General features: G+C 41.9%; 1 long non-coding RNA gene across 1 annotated transcript; it reads left to right on the top strand.

Moving 5' to 3' along the window:
- The first annotated feature begins 768 nt into the window (after positions 1-768).
- LOC309565712 lies at positions 769-2,461 on the top strand. The gene is made up of 2 exons (XR_014225825.1): positions 769-2,080; positions 2,134-2,461. It is a non-coding gene; the product is annotated as an uncharacterized lncRNA (long non-coding RNA).
- Positions 2,462-19,681: the final 17,220 nt, after the last annotated feature.

The raw sequence follows: 19,681 nt of genomic DNA, 5'->3' as shown, positions 1-19,681 counted from the left end.
ACAGAAGCTCGGGTACTTGACATATCTACTTTTGTATTTGCTTATGAGCTGCAATTTTGTGTGCAATTATAGTCTGCTCTAAAATACTGAATGGCACCTTTGAATTCTGGGACTGTATCCCTTTAAGCTCTCCTTTTAGTACTGTTAGTACATGCACAATATATCAAGGGTACAGTTGGGTGCAGTCTGGTCTGCTTCAAGGTATTTGTTGCTAATGTTACTCATGGGATACGTTTTTTTTATACCAGAATGTAAATTCAACAATCTATCAGCACTTTTATAGTAAAAGAAATAGCCTCTACTAACATTTGAAACTCTTGTGAAACCTATACAAATAATGATATAGCCTTTTTATCTATGTGCAATAAGAAAAGAAAAAAACGGGAAAAAAAAAAAATGACAGTCCGAGACTAATCTTCATTAGTTTACAGCAGTTACAATAATAAAAGATGGTTTCTGACTGACTTACTGCACTTTCCCTCAATAAATAAGCCTAAATTACCGATTTATGTTTTAATTGGGTTATAAAAAGGGTTACATGGTAACAGAAGGTTTTTATCTTCATCGCCAATAGGGTTATATCACTCCTTACTCTGCACAAGAATTAGTAGTTATGTGCAGAAAACTATTCCTCACTTCTTTGAATACTATGTAGTCACATTTTCAAGTCCCTATTACTCAGTTTTTGTTTGTGAAATGATAAATGTAATAAACAAAAAGAGGATATTAATTAACATGTCCTCATTTTGCTACATCACAGCAAATGTATGTACTTATTTTTTTAGGGCTGAAGCTGTGTATTGTGGGTGCATTGTAGGCATTTAAGTATTTTCAGTTGGCTATCTGGGCTGCCCCGTTTCCCATGAGTCTTTAAGCTCTGCCTATTTTAGTATTTATACTACCCTAACCCTTTTCGCCTCATTAACTTTATATACAGGCTTTAAGCAGTTAGAAGCTATGAAATGCTCCTAGCAAGCCTTTCAATCAGTACAATCTTTTCTGTTTCACTTACCTACACAATAGGCTTAATTTACAAACCTCGCACACCAGGAGAAAGATACTTGATTTTTAAAAAAGTCTGTTATTTTCAGTTGAGTCAAATAGGATTTGAAAATTAGTCACATGGCTAAAATAAAGATATTTATTCTTTTGTTAAAGCTTTGCGAGTTGAGCCAGATGTACTGTAGACCACACTGTTAATCTCCAACACCTGTCACCACCTTAAGCCATCACTAGCCAGAGTGTACGAAGCACAAGTGTACACATGGTGGTATATTTGGCACAACGTTGACCAGTAAAATGATTTTACTCATGTTCCAATTTTTTACTGTAGTTAGATATGTTTTAAAATCAATTAGGGATATGGATTGCATGTATAACTGAACAACCAAGTACCACTTGAATCTTTTACTAATTTTATTGTCAATTTAATATAATGATTTTATGGACCTAGATGTGCGAATCATTGCTGATTCCATTTAAGGTGTAACTGATAGATTCACAAATAGACATTTATGAAAAGCCTCTGGGCACTATATAGCACAACACTCTGTAAAATGGTCTGACCTTTTATTAATGTTCGCTGTACAGTGAACTGTGTTTGAACTCAGCTGGGTACAAATGTTTCTGATGCAAAACTACTGCGGAGAAAATATTAAAACTCATTGACCGCTATAGTTTCTTTGATGCCTGTACATTGACCCCATGCTACAGGAAGGTATTTAGTCATATGCTATACATGGTCTATATTTTCGGGATCTTAGAGAAAAAAAAACCACACATGTTTTTCAGTAAAACCACTGGGCACTTCTTTTTTGTGACTTCCTTTTTTTTTTTATAAACTCACACTTGCATGTATTCCTTTTTGCACATTTCTATGTATGTTGGGGCTGCATTTCCTTTCTACAGTAACTTTCAGCGGGTGAAAACCTATACTGAAGAATGAGGGCAAAAGCTGCAAGATTTTATTTTGTACATTGACCAGATTTTATAAAGTTTGGTGTTCAATCTACAGTTTCCACTCTTCCCTTCTTTCCATTATTTGTGATTTGACTTTTGCTTGAAGACATTGACCAATTTTGTATTTTTTTTTCTAAGGTTAGAGGCCTTAATATGTGTAAGGAAATAAAACAGAGCTATTCACTTCTCAGTTCTAGACTCTATTGTTTGTGTTCAATGAATTGCAGAGCTAGAATCTAGTGGCAACTTTAAGTGGTGATTTATTATGTTAAGCAACACTGGAGCATTGCTAACTGTGGACCATTAACTTTGCCAGGCTCTAGAATGTTGTACCAGTATTTTTTTTACTGTTGTTTACATCACTAACTGGATAGTATGTGTATTCCTCTTTCAATGCAGTGTCTTACCTGTATACACTAATTATGCCTTTGAACATCTTGTCATTCTTATCAAAATTGTACTGTGTCAATTAGAAATAAACATCAATTTGTGCATCTTTTAAGTTCATTGTTTTTATTGCTCTTTTTACAATTACAGACATTGTGTTATGCAGTTTTACTCTTTTAGAAAAGCTTGTAAATTGTCTGTACAACCAGTACAATGTTCCTTTAGGTCTCTGGAACCATATTCCTGAAAATAGGCAGTGATATAAATGTGTGTAAAAGAAAAGTGCGCTGATCTGTGATATGCTGCTCCCAGATGAAAAAATAATGTGTGATGAGTGATAGGTGGTGCGCCGTCACCACGTCGCTTGGGATCCGGGCTGCAGCCGGACCCAGGCAAATACAGGAATCCCTCAACGCTTTGTAACCATCTGTGAAGTTTATTCCTAATACATGTAAGTGCAATCTTTTATTCTAATAAAGTATTATCAAGGGTAATGCACCATTGGCAGTCATTCTCTTACATGTGATGCTGGAATGAAACGACCCTCTCAATCATTTACAACAAGTGGCTGTCAGTACCGTTTGGATATAGAGATACACTCGGCTGAGAACAGTGTAGCAGTGCATGTTATCTACATCCATCTGTGGCTGTTGGTATCGTTTGGATACAGAGATATACTCGTCTGAGAGCAGTGAGCAGTGTATGTTATCCACATTCATCTGGTAAGAGGCCCAGCGGGCTCTTATATATGCACGGTGGGGAGCACCTATTTTGATTTGAGCACCGGGATCGTTTAATTTTGCAAAAGGAAAGCACTTACTTTATTCCGTCCGGTAAGGAGGAATTCCAACAGGTGGAGGGAATTTCAAGTCACCTATTTGAATTGATCACCATCTGTCACCAATTATATCACCGAAAGTGGTTCCACTATTGACACGTTTGTGTCCTGGGACTTTGTTTCAACACATTTTGCACCAATATATTTTGTTTGTATTTTGAGGCTGCATATGTTTATTGTTTGTAATATATTGCACATTTTATATTGATATAGCGCACCACCTATCACTCATCAGTGATATAAATGTGTTAATTATGGTTTGCCATTCCAAAAGGCAGAGTCCTATTTGATCCAGAAGTTCACATAATTTACTGAACAGAGTGAAAAAGGGTAATCATCACTGTCCAGCTTTCAGTGTTTATAATTTGAGAAATTAACACACACCCCCCCCACCACAACCACCACCACCACCACCACAACCACCACCACCAAAACCATTCTGACCTGGTGACTCATGTCACATAGAACTGAAAAAGGCACACACACAGACTGCGACAGAAAATCCTTTTTTCGGTGTCTGACTTTAATGGAAAAGTTACTCCCTGTATCCATTTGCTGGTGTCAACTGAGCATGGGAAGGGGGGCACAGAATTAGGGCCCATGCACATGGAACAAGGGATGCCATCTAATTTGAAAATGCATCCTTTGTTGAAAAAGAAAAAAAAAATTCTTATGAGGTAAATTGATGGGATGATGGCCTTTTAGGAATTCAACTCACCTATGGCGAAAGACTGGAAAAGCACATGCCCTTCTGGAATTTTCTGTACCCCCTATCTAAAAGGGGTTCTGTACAGGGGTCTCTGCAGTTGATTGGGACGGTTGGCAAGCTCCCCTCCCTCCCACTATGTCGCAGACACTTTATACTTTATGTGGTATGTCACACTTGATTCAAGGGGGAATTTTGGTTATAATTACTTTGAATTATATTTTGCTTAGTTCTCTGACTAAGTGTTATGCATTTAATTTGATATTAGTTATTTGATGCTTCTTTAAATTAAGATTTTTTTTATTCACATTAAACCAATAAAAGTGACGCGGTCATTTGTATGCCAAAATGAATTGTGTGACGTGAGTCTTTTTTAATTCTGTAAGTATTTAATAATTGTTCTATTAATGAGTTCGTTATTGGTGCAGCCTTCTGTCCCATGGACCAGTCAGCAGTTATAACATGTCATATGTCTAACCTCCCCTGCTCTCTCTAAAACAATAAAAGTATCTTAATCGTACAGTACAGGACACAGGGCTGTAATCCTAGATCATGGGTTATATGCAGGCTATCTTAATAATTGGACACTGGCAAACACATATAATCCCACCCACTCTGTGAGACTGCAGTTTCTTACTAGTGTCCTTAGTTAAAACATCACCTTCTTGGAAGAAGTTTTTTTTTTTTCCTTTGAAAGATTTGACTGCTTATTACCCTGGGATACCTAGCAGTTGTGGATTGGTAATCCTTAGGGTTTTTACCTTTTGGACTGCATTAGGCACTCACCTTGGCAATTTGTGGCAGAGTATAGTTAGCCGTAGAATGTTATAGAGGTCCAGGGCCATAGTCTATCCCTGTGGTTCCCAGAATCTGAAGACTCCTTTGGGAATATGCCCACTGTGACGAGCAAGGCCTGTACCCATAATGGTCACAGCAACAAAGACAAGTTAAGACAGGGTATCCCTTTAAATTGCACCTTTCCTGACTGTACACAACACTATGCACAAGTAAGGGGAGTTATTCACTTTATTTTAATTTTATTTTTTTCCAAAAATTCACTTTGTTACTCCCCATTATACTGGTGTTCTGCTTTCGCAATTTAACCCTCAAAAGTGTAATCTCTATATCTGATCACATTGTGGTGAGATAGCTTACAGTCTCAGAAGCTTGGCAGACCCGAGACCTAATCCAAATGATATCTTGCAGATTGTAGAAAGCTTTAATCCAAAAATGTGTGAGATCATAACAGATAAACATCAGATAGGTTAAGAAAATAATAGAGTGACTATGTCTAGCAGAATACACTACATGTCGTGAGTGGAGGCTAAAGCAAGAAGTAGAAGGGTGGTACTAACTGCATAGTGCATGCCTTAGCTACGGAGTGCAGTAGGGACACATATATTAAAGGCAAAGAGACAATGCATGTGTAACATGATATCCCCTATCAAAATCTATGATAAATATATCAGCCCGTGCAGTATATATCAGCAGTGCAGTATATATCCGAAGTGCAGTAAATATCAGACAGTGCAGTATATATAAGCAGTGCAGTAAATATCAGAGAGTGTACTATATATCAGCCTGTGCAGTATCAGCCAGTGCACTATATATATATATATATATATATAACCACCAGTGCAGTATATATCAGCCAGTGTAGTATAGATATATCAGCAGTGCAGTATAAATTAGCCTGTGCAGTATAGATATATCAACCAGTGCAGTTTAGATACAGTGCCTTGCGAAGGTATTCGGCCCCCTTGAACTTTGCGACCTTTTGCCACATTTCAGGCTTCAAACATAAAGATATAAAACTAATTTTTTTGTGAAGAATCAACAACAAGTGGGACACTATCATGAAGTGGAATGAAATTTATTGGATATTTCAAACATTTTTAACAAATAAAAAACTGAAAAATTGGGTGTGCAAAATTATTCAGCCCCCTTAAGTTAATACTTTGTAGCACCACCTTTTGCTGCGATTACAGCTGTAAGTCGCTTTGGGTATGTCTCTATCAGTTTTGCACATCGAGAGACTGAAATTTTTGCCCATTCCTCCTTGCAAAACAGCTCAAGCTCAGTGAGGTTGGATGGAGAGCGTTTGTGAACAGCAGTTTTCAGTTCTTTCCACAGATTCTCGATTGGATTCAGGTCTGGACTTTGACTTGGCCATTCTAACACCTGGATATGTTTATTTGTGAACCATTCCACTGTAGATTCTGCTTTATGTTTTGGATCATTGTCTTGTTGGAAGACAAATCTCCTTCCCAGAATCAGGTCTTTTGCAGACTCCATCAGGTTTTCTTCCAGAATGGTCCTGTATTTGGCTCCATCCATCTTCCCATCAATTTAACCATCTTCCCTGTCCCTGCTGAAGAAAAGCAGGCCCAAACCATGATGCTGCCACCACCATGTTTGACAGTGGGGATGGTGTGTTCAGGGTGATGAGCATAACGTTTTGCATTGTTGCCAAAAAGTTTGATTTTGGTTTCATCTGACCAGAGCAGCTTCTTCCACATGTCTCCCAGGTGGCTTGTGGCAAACTTTAAACAACGCTGTTTATGGATATCTTTAAGAAATTGCTTTCTTCTTGCCACACTTCCATAAAGGCCAGATTTGTGCAGTATACGACTTGTCCTATGGACAGTCTCTCCCCCCCTCAGCTGTAGATCTCTGCTGTTCATCCAGAGTGATCATGGGCCTCTTGGCTGCATCTCTCATCAGTCTTCTCCTTGTATGAGCTGAAAGTTTAGAGGGACGGCCAGGTCTTCGTAGATTTGCAATGGTCTGATACTCATTCCATTTCAATATTATTTTTTGCACAGTGCTCCTTGGGGTGTTTAAAGCTTGGGAAATCTTTTTGTATCCAAATCCGGCTTTAAACTTCTCCACAACAGTATCTCGGACCTGCCCGGTGTGTTCCTTGTTCTTCATGATGCTCTCTGTGCTTTAAACGGACCTCTGAGACTATCACAGTGCAGGTGCATTTATACGGAGACTTGATTACACACAGGTGGATTCTATTTATCATCATTAGTCATTTAGGTCAACACTGGATCTTTCAGAGATCCTCACTGAACTTCTGGAGAGAGTTTGCTGCACTGAAAGTAAAGGGGCTGAATAATTTTGCACGCCCAATTTTTTAGTTTTTATTTGTTAAAAAAGTTTGAAATATCCAATAAATTTCGTTCCATTTCATGATTGTGTCCAACTTGTTGTTTATTCGTCACAAAAAATTACAGTTTTATATCTTTATGTTTAAAGCCTGAAATGTGGCAAAAGGTCAAAGTTCAAGAGGGCCAAATAATTTCGCAATGCACTGTAGATATATCCACAGTGCAGTATATATCAGCCAGTGCAGTCGATATACTGTGTGTATATATATATATATAGATAGATAGATAGATAGATAGATATACATATATAGATATATATATATATATAGATAGATATACATATATAGATATATATATATATCAGCCTGTGCAGTATAGATATATCAGCCAGTGCATTATATATCAGCCAGTGCAGTATATATCAGCCTGTGTAGCCAGTTTTCCTTTTGCTCCAGAAGTGGCTGTTGTTTTTTTGGTGGCGCACCAGCACTAATTTTATTTAGGGCATAATTGTCTTCCCCCTTGTGCATCTCAGGCGCTATTCCTGCTGCCTCAGCAGGGGTTTTCTTTTTTTTTTTTTTTTTATTCATTTTTTCTTTATTAAAAAAAATAAAAATATATATATATATAATAAAACAGTTTATAGTGCACCAAGCACAAAAGTATTGCACCAAAGCATCATATTTCCATCCCACGTTCTATAATAAACAGTTATAACCCCCCCCCCCAAAAATCCACATATCTAAAAGGCTAACAAGTAGAGTTGAGCGGACACCTGGATGTCCGTGTTCGCCGGGCTCGGCCGAACTTGAAAAAAAAGTCCGGGTCCGTGTCCCAGACTTTTTCCGAACTTTACCCGGACACCGAACCCCATTGAAGTCAATGGGGACCCGAACTTTCAGGCACTAAAATGGCTCTAAAACACCAATGGAAAGGGCTAGAGTGCTGCAAATGGCAGCAAAACGTAGTTAAGAGCATGGCAAGTGCTCTGCAAACAAATGTGGATAGGGAAATAACTTAAAACAACAAAAATTTTCTTCATCTGTGAAGGACGAGGCCCATATGGAGTAGGAGGGAGGTTGAGGTGGTGGTGGATGTGGCGGTGTAGGTGGAAGCGGCGGTGGAGGAGGACGAGGTAGCCAACACTGCTTTTTTTCAGTCATTTTAAATGAGGGTACACCCCAAAAGAGTGAGAAAGATCAAAAATATAACAATGGCTGGGTAAGGTCGGTATCCAACTCTATTCTGCACAAGGTACGGAAAAGTCCTGTGGGATCCATGCCTGGTTCATTTTAATGAACATGAGCTTGTCCACATTGTCTCTGGACAGGCGGCTGCACTTGTCTGTGATAACGCCCCCAGCCGTGCTAAATACACGTTCAGATAATACACTGGCTGCAGGGCACGCCAGCACCTCCAAGGCGTAAAGGGCAAGCTCAGGCCATGTGCCCAATTTGGAGACCCAGAAGTTGAAGGGGGCAGACCCGTCATTCACTACATGTAGGCGTGTGCACACATACTGCTCCACCATGTTGGTGAAATGCTGCCTCCTGCTAAGACGTTCCATATGAGCTGCTGGTGCTGCTGTTTGTTGTGGCGTGCTGACAAAGCTTTTCCACATTTCGGCCATGCTAACCCTGCCTTCTGAGGTGCTGGCGGTGCCCTGGTTGCGTTGGCGACCTCTTCCTCCTCCTCCTCTGCCTTGGCCTTGTGCTTCCACTGTGGCCCCGCTGTCAGGTGGGAATGCCAGCAGCATCGCATCTACCAGCGTGCGCTTGTACTCGCGCATCTTGTGATCGCGCTCCAGTGAGTGAATTAAGGACGATACGTTGTCCTTGTAACGGGGATCCAGCAGCGTGGCCACCCAGTAATCAGCACAAGTTAGAATGTGGGCAACGCGGTGGTCGTTGTGGAGACACTGCAGCATGTAATCGCTCATGTGTGCCAGGCTGCCCAGAGGCAATGAGAGGCTGTCCTCTGTGGGAGGTGTATCGTCTGTGTCCTCTGTATCCCCCCAGCCACGCACCAGTGATGGCCATGAGCTGGCCTGGGTGCCACCCTGCTGTGAACATGGTTCCATCTCCTCCTCCATCTCCTCATCCTCCAGAACTGTGCCCCTGCTGGACAATTGTGTCCCTGGCGTTTGTGGGTGCAGGAACCCACCCTCGGAGCCACTTGCGAATGACTGCCCTGAAAGCCTTGGAAATGTTACCTCTTCATCCTCCTCCTCCTCATCCTGTGCCATATCCTCTTCCATCATCGCCCGAATCGTTTTTTGAAGGAGGCATAGAAGTGGGATAGTTAAGCTGACAACGGCGTCATCGGCACTGGCCATGTTGGTGGAGTACTCAAAACAGTGCAACAAGGCACACAGGTCTCGCATGGAGGCCCAGTTATTGGTGGTGAAGTGGTGCTGTTCCGCAGAGCGACTCACGCGTGCGTGCTGCAGCTGAAACTCCAATATGGCCTGCTGCTGCTCGCACAGTCTTTCCAGCATGTGCAAGGTGGAGTTCCACCTTGTGGGCACGTCACATATGAGGCGGTGAGCGGGAAGGCCGAAGTTACACTGCAGCGCTGACAGGCGAGCAGCAGCAGGGTGAGAACGCCGAAAGTGCGCACAGACGGCCCGCACTTTCTGCAGCAGCTCTGACATATCGGGGTAATTTTTAAGGAACCTCTGCACCACCAAATTCAGCACATGCGCCAGGCAAGGGATGTGCGTCAAACCAGCTAGGCCCAGAGCTGCTATGAGATTTCGCCCGTTATCGCACACCACCAGGCCGGGCTTGAGGCTCGCTGGCAGCAACCACTCATTTGTCTGCTGTTCCATGCTCCTCCACAACTCTTGCGCGATGTGTGGATTTTCCCCCAAACAGGCAAGTTTTAAAACTGCCTGCTGTCGTTTACCCCTGGCTGTGCTGAAGTTGGTGGTGAAGGTGTTACGCTGACTGGATGAGGAGGCGGTAGAGGATGAGGAAGCGGAGTAGGAGGAGTTAGGAACAGGAGGCAAACTGAAGCGCCCTGCAATCCTCGTTGGTGGAAGGACATGCGCCAAACTGCTATCCGCCTCAGGCCCATCCGCCACTGTATTTACCCAGTGTGCCGTTAGGGAGATATAACGCCCCTGACCGTGCTTACTGGTCCACGTATCGGTAGTTAGGTGGACCTTAGCACAGATGGCATTGCGCAGTGCACACCTGATTTTTCCGCCCACTTGGTTGTGCAGGGAAGGGATGGCTTGCCTGGAAAAGTAGTGGCGGCTGGGCACGGCGTACTGTGGGACAGCCACCGACATAAGGCTTTTAAAACTGTGCGTCTCCACCAGACGGAATGACAGCATTTCAAAGGCCAAGAATTTTGAAATGCTGGCATTCAGGGCCAGGGATCGCGGGTGGGTAGGGGGGTACTTCCTCTTCCTCTCAAGTGTTTGGGAGATGGAAAGCTGAACACTTCCACGGGACATTGTGGAGATGGTTGTTGGTGACCCAGGTGGTGGTGTTGCTGACAGATCATCTGTTTGTGGGGTGGCAGGTGCCGGTATCACTACAGAGGTGGATGGAGAGGCCGAGACTGCAGCAGAAGAGGAAGCAGGAGGAGCCAGAGACGTTTCTTGGTTTTGAAGGTGTCTACTCCACTGCAGCTCGTGCTTTGCACTTAGATGCCTGATCATGCAGGTTGTGCTCAGGTTGAGAAGGTTTATGCCTCGCTTCAGGCTCTGATTGCACAGGGTGCAAACCACTCGTGTCCTGTCATCAACACATTTCTGAAGAACTTCCACGCTAGAGAACTCCTTTGACCTGGCTTTGGTGCGCTCGGTCCCTTGCTGCGTTGGGCAGTAGCAGGCGTAGTGTCTAGGGCACGGACGCTCCGCTTCTGCACCCTGCTCCCTCTTCTGCTGTGCTGGTGGCTCTGTGCGACCACCGCCTCTTCCTCCAAACTACTCAGGTCACCTGCATGACCTTCATTCCATGTGGGGTCGAGGACCTCATCGTCCTCCACATCATCTTCCACCCAGTTTTCACCCCTGCCCTCCTTGTCGGTCTCCACAATTCTGAGTGCTGCAGCAGTTGGCACCTGCGTTTCGTCATCATCGGAGACGTGCTGCGATGGTCCTTCCATGTACTCATCTTGAGAAATAAGTGGTTGGGCATCGCTGCACTCAATCTCTTCCACTTCTGGGGCAGGGCTAGGTGGATGGCCCTGGGAAACCCTGCTGACAGAGTCATCAGAAAGAAGAAGAGACTGCTGCATGACTTGGGGCTCAGACTGCTTGCCTGATTTGCAAGGGGGTGAGGTGAAAGACGGTTGGACATTGGCTGCAGGTGCCAACTCTGACCTTTCTGCAGTAGACTGGGTGGGAGACAATGTGAAGGAACTGGAGGCACTGTCAGCAACCCAATCTACTATCGCCTGTACTTCTTCTGGCCTCATCACTTCTAGAGGCGCATGATGCCCTACCAAATACTGCTGCAGGTTCTGTCGCCTACTCACACTTGAGGAAGGTGTTTCACTTGTGCGTGTAGCTGGCACAGATCGACCACGTCCTCTCCTTGCAACAGGAGCTCTACCAGCAGCACCACGACCCAGGCCACGGCCCCTATTTGAGGGTCTCCTCATATTTCTGTAATTTATGATCTTGCCCTAGAAAGGTGTTTATTGAATAGCGGAACAAAACAACAACAGTATCGCACGGGTGTATCTCACAGTCAAATATGCAAACTATGCCGCAATTTAAGTTTTTTTACCCCAAAAGGGTGTTTATTAAATAGCGGAATAGAAAAACAGTATACAAATACAACGGGTGTATCTCACAGTCAAATATGCAAAGTATGACGCAAATTTAATTTTTTTCACCCCAAAAGGGTGTATATTGAATAGCGGAATAGAAAAAAGGATATAAAACGGTGTATCTCACACGTACAAACACAGACTAGGCCCCGATTACAATTTTTTGTACCCTAAAGGCAGGATGAGGATGAGGAGTAGGAGGAGTTCGGAACAGGAGGCAAACTGAAGCACCCTGCAATCCTCGGCGGTGGAAGATCCGCCCCAAAAGTTTGGAAGGTGTATCTCACACGTACCGATACAGACTATGCCGCAATTTAATTATTTTTACCCCAAAGGGTGTAGATTGAATAGCGGAATAGAAAAAAATGTATAAAGCGGTGTATCTCACACGTACAAACACAGACTAGGCCCCGATTACAATTTTTTGTACCCTAAAGACAGGATGAGGAGTAGGAGGAGTTCGGAATAGGAGGCAAACTGAAGCACCCTGCAATCCTCGGCGGTGGAAGATGCGCCCCAAAAGATTGGAAGGTGCCTATTCTCCAGCCTCGCCCTAATATTCTCGATAAGATCGTTCACTGGCACTGCACAACCAACCCCCCACACAGCAAAATCGATGTAGAACACTGACCCTGCCTATTCTCCAGCCTCGCCCTAAAATGCCCTAATAACTCGCCCTGCCTGCACTCCGACCTGTCCCTGCATTCTTTTCGGACACAATACAATTTTTCACTGTCTGTCCCTAATCAGCAGCCAGCACGTATGATGTGTGCTCTCTCCCTAATACTACAGCAGAATGACGCAGCGCGCTGGGTCTCGAACTTATAAAGACATGGTCACATGCTTCAGATGGCCAATCACAGCTACTAATACATTAGTAGGCATGGCTGGGATGGCTTAAGGCACACCAGTTAAACGCTTGTTGATTGGCTGTTGAAAGCCCGCCATTAAAAGCGCGCCATTACATACAAAACAGGAAGTAAAATGACCGAACACGGATTTTAAACCCGAACATACAGTAAAGTTTTCGGGTCCGTGTTTGGGTAACAAAAATCCAATTATTCGGTACGAACACGAATAATACAGTCCGTGTTCGCTAACACTACTAATGATTAAATGAGTCATTCATTTGTTCCAGATCACAGAAGAGATCAAAGCAGCAGATGAACGTAAAGTTTTTTTTTTTTTTAATTTATACTTTTCGTTTCTTATTTATCTTATCTCAATGTCCTTTCTTCAGTGACCTGTATATTAACCCTTTATCTCCCTTGTCCTGCACATGAATACCCCCATCTCCATCCTATCACCGTATTGGACCTGTATCTTAAAGTGCTACTAAACCCACTACAGTAAAATCAGTCTGTGTATGCAGTAAACCATGCTTGTTATACTCACTGTGGAATCGAAGGCGTTAATCCTCCGCATTATGTAAAAAGGCTGTTTGATTCTGGCTTCTCTGATACTCCATTTCTTCCACAGCCCACTGATAATTTCCTGATAACGCAGACTATGGAGCCAGGCTGCATATGCTCAGTTTGTTGTGTTTTGCTATTGTTTTATATATATATATATTTATAAATCTATATATATATATTTTTTTTTTTTGGGAGAGTGCATGTGATCAGCACAGGGCCAATCAGCACCATCCAGACAGAGGGTCAGGGGTCTTGCGGTCTCATAGGACAGTGAGGAATCTCCTCCTAAATCAGTGGTATCCAAACTTTTTTCAAAGAGGGCCAGATTTGATGAAGTGAACATGCGTGAGGGCCGACCATTTTGCCTGACACTTGAACCATTAAAATTAAATACAAACACACACCCACACATATATATATATATATATATATATGTATATATATATATATATATATATATACACTGGGTACGAAAAGTATTCAGACCCCCTTAAATTTTTCACTCTTTGTTATATTGCAGCCATTTGCTAAAATCATTTAAGTTCATTCTTCTTCCTCATGAATGTACACATAGCACCCCATACTGACAGAAAAACACAGAATTGTTGACATTGTTGCAGATTTATTAAAAAAGAAAAACTGAAATATCACATGGTCCTTAAGTATTCAGATCCTTTGCTGTGACACTCATATATTTAACTCAGGTGCTTTCCATTTCTTCTGATCATCCTTGAGATGGTTCTACACCTTCATTTAAGTCCAGCTGTGTTTGATTATACTGATTGGACTTGATTAGGAAAGCCACACACCTGTCTATATAAGACCTTCCAGATCACAATGCATGTCAGAGCAAATGAGAATCATGAGGTCAAAGGAACTGCCTGAAGAGCTTAGAGACAGAATTGTGGCAAGGCACAGATCTGGCCAAGGTTACAAAAAGATTTCTGCTGCACTTAAGGTTCCTAAGAGCACAGTGGCCTCCATAATCCTCAAATGGAAGACGTTTGGGACGACCAGAACCCTTTCTAGAGCTGGCCGTCTGGCCAAACTGAGCTATCGGGGAGAAGAGCCTTGGTGAGAGAGGTAAATTACAGGTAATAGATGTATTGAACTATTACCAATTGAGACAATTTATAAAATCACTACGTACTGCTATTTTGAAATGGAAGGAGTATCAGACCACTGCAAATCTACGAAGACCTGACTGTCCCTCTAAACTTTCAGCCCATACAAGGAGAAGACTGATCAGAGATGCAGCCAAGAGGCCCATGATCACTTTGGATGAACTGCAGAGATCTACAGCTGAGGTTGGAGACTCTGTCCATAGGACAACAATCAGTCGTATACTGCACAAATCTGGCCTTTATAGAAGAGTGGAAAGAAGAATGCCATTTCTTAAATATATCCATAAAATGTGCCGTTTAAAGTTTGCCACAAGCCACCTGGGAGACACACCAAACATGTGGAAGAAGGTGCTCTGGTCAGATGAAACCAAAATCGAACTTTTTAGCAACAATGCAAAACGTTATGTTTGGCGTAAAAGCAACACAGCTCATCACCCTGAACACACCATCCCCACTGTCAAACATGGTGGTGGCAGCATCATGGTTTGGGCCTGCTTTTCTTCAGCAGGGACAGGGAAGATGGTTAAAATTGATGGGAAGATCAAGATAGATGGAGCCAAATACAGGACCATTTTGGAAAAAAACCTGATGGAGTCTGCAAAAGACCTGAGACTGGGATGGATATTTGTCTTCCAACAAGACAATGATCCAAAACATAAAGCAAAATCAACAATGGAATGGTTCACAAATAAACATATCCAGGTGTTAGAATGGCCAAGTCAAAGTCCAGACCTGAATCCAATCGAGAATCTGTGGAAAGAACTGAAAACTGCTGTTCACAAACGCTCTCCATCCAACCTCACTGAGCTCGAGCTGTTTTGCAAGGAGGAATGGACAAAAATTTCAGTCTTTCGATGTGCAAAACTGATAGAGACATACCCTAAGTGACTTACAGCTGTAATCGCAGCAAAAGGTGGCGCTACACTGTATTAACTTAAGGGGGCTGAATAATTTTGCAAGCCTAATTTTTCAGTTTTTTATTTGTTAAAAAAGTTTGAAATATCCAATAAATTTCATTCCACTTCATGATTATATCTTTATGTTTGAAGCCTGAAATGTGGCAAAAGGTCGCAAAGTTCAAGGGGGGGGGGGGGGGCGAATACTTTCGCAAGGCACTGTGTATGTATATATATATATATATATATATATATATATATATATATATATATATATAGTGGGGAAAATAATTATTTGATCCCCTGCAGGTTTTGTAAGTTTGCCCAGTTACAAAGAAATGAAGGGTCTATCATTTTTATCATAGGTGTATTATAAATGACAGAGACAGAATATCAACCAACAATCCAGAAAAAAAACACATAAAACAAATGCTATAAATTGAGTTGCAATTCAGTGAGTAAAATAAGTATTTGATCCCCAAGCAAAACATGAAACAAAAACCCTTGTTGGCAAGCACAGAAGTAAGACATTTATTGTAGTTGGTAACCAGGTTTGCACACATCTCAGGAGGGATTTTAGTCCACTCTTCTTTACAGATCTTCTCTAAATCCTTAAGGTTTCTTGACCATCTCTTGGCAACTTAAAGTTTCAGCTCCCTCCATGAATTTTCTATACAATTAAGATCTAGAGACTGACTAGGCCACTCCATGACCTTAATGTGCTTCTTCTTTAGTAACTCTTTTGTTGCGTTGGCAGTATGTTTTCGGTCATTGTCATGCTGGAAGACTCATCCACGACCTATCTTCAGGGAGGAAGCTTCTCATCCAAGATTTTACAATACATGGCCCCGTCCATTGGCCCCTCAATGTGGCAAAGTCAGCCTGCATCTTTAGCAGAGGAACAGCCCCAAAGCATCATAATTCCACCTCCGTGCTTGACTGTAGGGATGGTGTTCTTAGGGCCATAGTCAACGATTTTCTTCCTCCAAACACGGCGAGTTGAGTTAATGCCAAATAGCTCAATTTTGGTTTCATCTGACTACAACACTTTCTCCCAATCCTTCTCTGAGTCATTTAGATGCTCATTGGCATGACTGTACATGTGCCTTTTTGAGGAGGGGGACTCGCTGTTTTTGGAGGAAGAAAAATGCTGACTATGGCCCTAAGAACACAATTGCTACAGTCAAGCACAGAAGTGGAAACATTATGCTTTGGGCTGTTTTTCTGCTAAAGGTACAGGTCAAATTTGCCGCATTAAGGGGCCAATGGATGGGGCCATGTATTGTAAAATCTTGGATGAGAACCTTCTTTCCCCAGCCAGAACACTGAAGATGGGTCATCCTTAACTAAATTTATAACATTTGTATCATGTGTTTTTTCAGGATTTTTAGTTAATATTCTGTCTCTATCTTTTAAAATACACCTGATAAAAGTGATAGACCCTTCATTTCTTTGTAAGTGGGCAAACTCCTAGTTAGTTGCAGGGTCATACGGCATTGCTCTGAAGCAGGGGGCATCCTGTCTGACATCACAGCTAGCATCACAGAGCAACTAGAAAGATTCCTGTCTGACATCACAACTAGCATTACAGGATACAGTGGGTACGGAAAGTATTCAGACCCCCTTAAATTTTTCACTCTTTGTTATATTGCAGCCATTTGCTAAAATCATTTAAGTTCATTCTTCTTCCTCGTGAATGTACACACAGCTCTCCATATTGACGGAAAAACACAGAATTGTTGACATTGTTGCAGATTTATTAAAAAAGAAAAACTGAAATATCACATGGTCCTAAGTATTCAGACCCTTTGCTGTGACACTCATATATTTAACTCAGGTGCTTTCCATTTCTTCTGATCATCCTTGAGATGGTTCTACACCTTCATTTGAGTCCAGCTGTGTTTGATTATACTGATTGGACTTGATTAGGAAAGCCACACACCTGTCTATATAAGACCTTCCAGATCACAATGCATGTCAGAGCAAATGAGAATCATGAGGTCAAAGGAACTGTCTGAAGAGCTCAGAGACAGAATTGTGGCAAGGCACAGATCTGGCCAAGGTTACAAAAAGATTTCTGCTGCACTTAAGGTTCCTAAGAGCACAGTGGCCTCCATAATCCTCAAATGGAAGACGTTTGGGACGACCAGAACCCTTCCTAGAGCTGGCCGTCCGGCCAAACTGAGCTATCGGGGGAGAAGAGCCTTGGTGAGAGAGGTAAAGAAGAACCCAAAGATCACTGTGGCTGAGCTCCAGAGATGCAATCAGGAGATGGGAGAAAGTTGTAGAAAGTCAACCATCACTGCAGCCCTCCACCAGTCGGGGCTTTATGGCAGAGTGGCCCGACGGAAGCCTCTCCTCAGTGTAAGACACATGAAAGCCCGCATGGAGTTTGCTAAAAAACACCTGAAGGACTCCAAGATGGTGAGAAATATTCTCTGGTCTGATGAGACCAAAATAGAACTTTTTGGCCTTAATTCTAAGCGGTATGTGTGGAGAAAACCAGGCACTGCTCATCACCTGTCCAATACAGTCCCAACAGTGAAGCATGGTGGTGGCAGCATCATGCTGTGGGGGTGTTTTTCAGCTGCAGGGACAGGACGACTGGTTGCAATCGAGGGAAAGATGAATGCGGCCAAGTACAGGGATATCCTGGACAAAAACCTTCTCCAGAGTGCTCTGGACCTCAGACTGGGCCGAAGGTTTACCTTCCAACAAGACAATGACCCTAAGCACACAGCTAAAATAACGAAGGAGTGGCTTCACAACAACTCCGTGACTGTTCTTGAATGGCCCAGCCAGAGCCCTGACTTAAACCCAATTGAGCATCTCTGGAGAGACCTAAAAATGGCTGTCCACCAACGTTTACCATCCAACCTGACAGAACTGGAGAGGATCTGCAAGGAGGAATGGCAGAGGATCCCCAAATCCAGGTGTGAAAGACTTGTTGCATCTTTCCCAAAAAGACTCCTGGCTGTATTAGATCAAAAGGGGGCTTCTACTAAATACTGAGCAAAGGGTCTGAATACTTAGGACCATGTGATATTTCAGTTTTTCTTTTTTAATAAATCTGCAACAACGTCAACAATTCTGTGTTTTTCTGTCAGTATGGGGTGCTATGTGTACATTCAAGAAAGGAAGAAGAATGAACCTAAATGATTTTAGCAAATGGCTGCAATATAACAAAGAGTGAAAAATTTAAGGGGGTCTGAATGCTTTCCGTACCCACTGTAAGTAAAACGACAGGGCAAAGTATTTTGTCCCATGGATAAAGGATTGTTGTAAGGAAATGTAAAGTTCTTCTTCTTTAATGCCCAAATCTTTTTTTTTTTGCTTTGGATAGATTTGGAGAAGCTAAACACATTTGTTAAGTTTCATTGCTCTCCATGACCTGTTGGGCATATTTCACCTAATTCCCTGTCTATGTTATAGCATGTGACAGTAGAACAAGAAATGATAGTAGTGGTTGTCACTGGGACATATTTGAATTTTTTTCGTTTCCAAACAGAAAGTAAGGGGAAATTTTTTCAACTGGGTCACAGAACACAGTGAAAACCTGACACAGGTTCTATCACTTTCCTACTGTGTTCAGAATGTAAAAAAATGGTTTGGAAGGTGTATTTTGGGATTATTAGGTTATGTAGCTGCTCTTTTTATTCAGTAAGTTTTTCATGCTAGTTATATTATATAGAACTGTTTACATAGCAAAAGATATGCCATTATCCATTTATCAAATGTATTTTTCTGCTTGTACATTAATCCAGTACAGAGGGTACCTGCAAAAGCATGTAGAATTGCCAGCACTCATGACTGTGCCACAGCTAATACTAACCAGCTGAACTCAATAAATAACCAAGCCTTGTGCATATTAGTCTGCACAAAGCCAATTTATACTGCCTACTAAATGCAGCATCAAACTACGGTACATAAAAGCTTTGTTCTAGACATTTGTTTGGCTTTATTAATAATACCAGCCCAAAACTTCATTACTCCTTGTTATTCAGATGGAGATTGAGATTGAGAAAGATGAAGCAAGACAGTGTTTACGTGTATTATTTGACATTTTATGCAGGTTAATATCTGAAAGGCATTTGGGTTTGTATTTATTTTTTTTTCAATTACATAACAACATAACTGAGGATGGAAAACACATAAATTCATTGTGACTCATATCCAGGACACATTCCCTGTAGCCCAGCCAAAAAGGGCAAAAATGGGCCTCAAGAATAGCACAAATAACAAATAATCTTATATTTTTACTTCTACATTATAACGGTGAACATTTATTCTTTTATTAAGATCGGGGTTACATCAAAGATAAAATCATTTGCACCTTTGCTTAAAGGATAATTTTACCTTTTAGAAGAAATAATAAATGCACATCTTTTTGCAGGTAAAAAAATGTGCATTTATTATTTTTTGCATTAGAAGCCTTTAGAGTATTACACCACC

This window comes from Pelophylax lessonae, assembly GCF_965119305.1.
Source record: "Pelophylax lessonae genome assembly, chromosome: 10".
NCBI classification, from domain to species: Eukaryota; Metazoa; Chordata; class Amphibia; order Anura; family Ranidae; genus Pelophylax; species Pelophylax lessonae.
This window is presented reverse-complemented; position numbering and strand designations above follow the sequence as displayed.